We start from the raw sequence: 4,538 nt of genomic DNA, 5'->3' as shown, positions 1-4,538 counted from the left end.
AGTAGGTAATGAAAATTCAATTGTTTTAGTTACCTCATTGTTGATCGTTGATTGATGGACTTGTTCCTTTGTCCACTTGTTCTTCTCTAGAGGCTCTCCTTCTTTATCCATTGGAGGAGTAAACCCTTCTTGTACACAAAACCAATTCCACATATTAGTCCTAAGAAAATACATCATCCTTACCTTCCAATATGCGAAGTTGTCGTTGTAGAAGGGTGGAATGGTAATGTCTTCTCCGAATTGATCCATCTCTAGCGCTTGTGCTCCCACGGGTGTGAATCCGATGAAGAGCGACCTCGCTCTGATACCACTTGTTAGGATCCTTTGTACGGCTAGAGAGGGGGGTGTGAATAGCCGACCCCAATTCGTTCTCGATTCTTTCTACAATGTCGAGTTAGCGCAGCGGAAATAAAACAATAGAAGCGACAAAGAAAGAAATCAAACCTCAAACTCGATGGATGTAACGAGGTTCGAGATTAGGGCTCCTACTCCTCGGCGTGTCCGTAAGGTGGACGAGTCCGGTCAATCCGTCGGTGGATGAGTCCCCGGAGAACCGGCTAATATAAACTCCTTATGGGTGGAGAAACCTCGCCACACTCTTTTGCAACAGCAAACAAAGGAGTACAACAATGGAGAAAACAAACAAGAACAATAGAAATTGTAATACACTTGCTTGCCTCTTGTTGTCGATTGGAACCTTGATGAATCGGATCCAGCAGCTAGAACACCGGCAGAAACTCACGCAGAGCTTCAGACCCAACGAGCTCAACAAAGCTCGGCAGAAGAAGCAGCAGCAAGAGTACTTCGAAAGAAGAAGAAGAAGAAGTGTAGAAGCCCTCCCCTTTATACCTGCGAAGAAGAAACAATGAAGAAACTAGCCGCTGCATCGCAACGCTTAGAACATCCGATCGGCCCGCACCGATCAGCCTAGGCGCGAAGCTTCTTTGTCACCGATCGGTCCCCGCATCGATCGGTGTCGCGATCAAGCCCCGATCGGTCTGCGGACCGATCAGAACCTCTGACGGTCTATAGACCGACCGCCTTCGCCTCTCGCCATCGATCTCTTCGATCGGCCCGCCGACCGATCGATGGGTGATCGGTCGCAGACCGATCCACGGTTTTCTCGCAAGGTTGCGTTGCCTCCGATCGGTCTCCGCATCGATCGATTGCAATCGATGAGCCATCGATCTAATCGATCGGTCACCGCCGATCGTGGCAAACGCAGATCACCGGATCGGTCACGGCACGATCCAACTCCCGTTTAGAGTGCCTCTCTAACCTAGTTCGGAGAACGAGCTACCGAGCCCTCTCCGACTCCATATGCCAAGCTTCACTCACTTGGACTTCTCAACACCGATGTCCGATCACCCTTGATCCATCTGGATTTTCCCTTGCCCGGCTTCACTCACCAGGACTTTCCACAGGCTTCACTCACCAGGATTTCACACTGCCTAACATCCAGTTAGGACTTTCTCATTCACCTAGCTTCACTCACTAGGATTTTCACCGGCTTCACTCACGAGGATTTCCCGGCTTCACTCACGGGACTTTTACCTCCTGGCTTCACTCACCAGACTTTCCCTTGCCTGGCTCACCAGGACTTCCCAACCGCCTAACATCCAGTTAGGACTTTCCACCTGGCTTCACTCACGGGACTTTCCAACGCCTAACATCCCAGTAGGACTTTCCACCGCCTTCACTCACGGGACTTTCCAACCGCCTAACATCCAGTTAGGACTTTCCCAGCTTCACTCACCAGACTTCTCCAACCGCCTAACATCCCAGTTAGGACTTTCCAAGCTTCACTCAGACTTCTCCGTGCCAAGTCTTCATACTTGGACTTTTCCGTGCAAGTCTCCATACTTGGACTTTTCCGTGCCAAGCTCCCTGCTTGGACTTTTCCAGCCAAGTCTCCATACTTGGACTTTTCGCCAATCAGGTCGACCTTTCCATGCAAGTCTCCATACTTGGACTTTTCCGGCCAAGCTCCTGGACTTTTCCGTTGCCAAGTCTCCATACTTGGACTTTTTCCCGAATCAGGTCAACCAGGTCAACCTTGACCTACGGTTGCACCAATAATCTCCCAAACATCTATTCTTGTCCCATATCAAGAATAGAACTCTCTCACGAGTGTCAAACATCAACATGCAACACAACTAGGTCAACCTTGACCTAAGGTTGCACCGACAATCTTCCCAAGTCAAACATCAAAATACAACTCGAGTCAAGTCAACTCGAGTCGGGTCAACCAGGTCAACCTTGACCTAAGGTTGCACCAACATAACTCTCTCCATCTTCGTCTTCCTTGAAGTTCTTTTAGGTGGTCGAAGACGGTTCAGTTTGAGCTTCCAACTATAGGCCTCTTGAAAACCTACACACCCAAAAGAAAGGCAAACCTCCCACAAGCATGTAATATAAGAAGGAACTAGAACCGTATTAGTATGAACTGAATATGTATCAAAAATTGAATCACATCCAACAAAATCAATTATAGGTACCTCTATAAAATTTTCCAAAAGATCACTAGAAATACTAACCTTGCATTGCTGATAGATACCTGAAAGTTCTAAACATGTGGATGTGACTTCTGAATCTTGTATTGGCTCTAGCTCTGGCTCAGGTGGTGGTGTAAGTAAAAGTAGTGATTCTTGGGGCTTTGCTTCTATTGCACAAGTCCCTACACATTCGTCCACAACATGTTCAATCCTTGCAACTCTCATAATCTCATAAGGTTGTGTGGATAAAGGAGGTGATTCTTGAGATGCTGCTTCCACAACACAGCTCCCTACACTTCCTTTCATAACATCATCATCAACATAAGCATCAAAAAATAGACCAACATCAATATCCTCAGTGGGAGAATCATTTATAGGAGGATCACTAACTTCATTTGCAGTTTTAAATTGATCTACCACATCACATTCATCATCTGAAAATTCAATTTCATCATAACACCCTGTAAACCCAGAAGGTAAATCTGAAAACTTGTTGTCCACTGCATTATCATCACAATCCTCATTTGAAGAGTCCTCATCTTCATATACATCTAGAAATCTACACTTAACCATATTAGTGTCACAGAATTTGCCAAAGTCTTCGTTTTCATTGACTCTCACTAGCCTTTGTGGAAAAGGAACCTTTAGTGAAGGTCTTGGGAAAGGTACTTCCTTTCTCCCATATTCTCTTTGAGCTTGCATAGGAGGTCCATCTTGCTTATCTAGTGTAGGTGTCATCAACCGTTGAGGAAAAGGTACTTGTGGCCTTTGGAAACTTCTTGGAGTATTGGAATTGAGTTCTTGAGGTCTTCTATTGTTCTTCTCCTCAATCCTAAACAAATCTTTCTTCAGAAGTTCTTCATGATTCTTGTCACTTCTCAACTTAATATCATTATCATTTACACTAGATCTTGTCTGTGTAGGAGGAAGGTCTTCCTTGAACCATTTTGAAACTATGCTATATATCTTTTCCCCCAAATGTTTGAACTCCTCATTCTATGACTTCTGAATTTCGACATTCTTGGATGGTTGAACTGCATTTTGTTTGACAAGCTCTCTTATATATATGGCTTGTACTTCTTGAATTTCTAAGGGAGATTCCATCCAACTTTTGCTCGACCATCCATGGAGGTTTAATGTCACTTGATCAATTAATGTATAAGCTTCTTCTATACTCTTGTCCATAAAAGAACCTCTAGCTGATGAATCTAACAAACACTTATCTGAAAAAGAAATTCCCCTATAGAATATGTGTAAAATCAGTCATTTCTCCAAACCATGATGAGGGCACTATCTTTGTAGACTCTTGAATTTGTCTCATGCTTCAAATAATGATTCTCTATACGTCTGAGCAAAATTTGTGATGCAATTCCTCACATAAATTGTTCTGCTTAGTGGGAAAAAATGATTCAGAAATTGATGCTCCAATTGTTCCCAACTTGTGATGCTTTGAGGACAGAGAGAATATAACCAAGTCCTTGCTTTATCCTTGATACTAAAATGAAATGCCATCAACCAAACTACATCTGCTGATACTCCTTCACAATTCACCATATCACAAAGCTCTAGAAATGTCTCAAGGTGCATATAAGGACTTTCTGATGCTTCTCCTCCAAATTTATGACCTTGTAACATGAAAATTAACTCTGGGTCTTATGAGGTTGCACAATAGGAGATAAAAATCTTGCAGAAATAGATGCAGAGAAACCTCTTAAGGCCCTGCTTGACATGTTAACGCTCATGGATATTCAAGAAAAAATTATGAGAGAAAAACAAAAATGAAGAATTAAGAGCAAGAAAGAGAAAGCAAAAATAAAGAAAAAAGAAAAACTGAACCTTAAACTAACAAGAAATAAATGCAGAGTTTTTTTTTCAATTATGAAAATGGAAAAAATAAAAACTATTCACAAGTCTAGATGGACTAAATTGCTAATCTACTAATGTTAATGCGAACAGTCCCTGACAACGACGCCAAAAACTTGTTACGAATCCGTAAATGCATGGTTTCGTCATCAGTAATATAAAAGATTGTTGAACCACAGG

General features: G+C 42.9%; 1 non-coding gene across 1 annotated transcript; it reads left to right on the top strand.

Moving 5' to 3' along the window:
* Positions 1-3,768: 3,768 nt before the first annotated feature.
* On the top strand, positions 3,769-3,874 carry LOC122018254. Its single transcript, XR_006121681.1, has one exon. It is a non-coding gene; the product is annotated as a small nucleolar RNA R71 (small nucleolar RNA).
* Positions 3,875-4,538: the final 664 nt, after the last annotated feature.

Source organism: Zingiber officinale, chromosome 8B (genome assembly GCF_018446385.1).
Source record: "Zingiber officinale cultivar Zhangliang chromosome 8B, Zo_v1.1, whole genome shotgun sequence".
Taxonomy (NCBI): Eukaryota; Viridiplantae; Streptophyta; class Magnoliopsida; order Zingiberales; family Zingiberaceae; genus Zingiber; species Zingiber officinale.
This window is presented reverse-complemented; position numbering and strand designations above follow the sequence as displayed.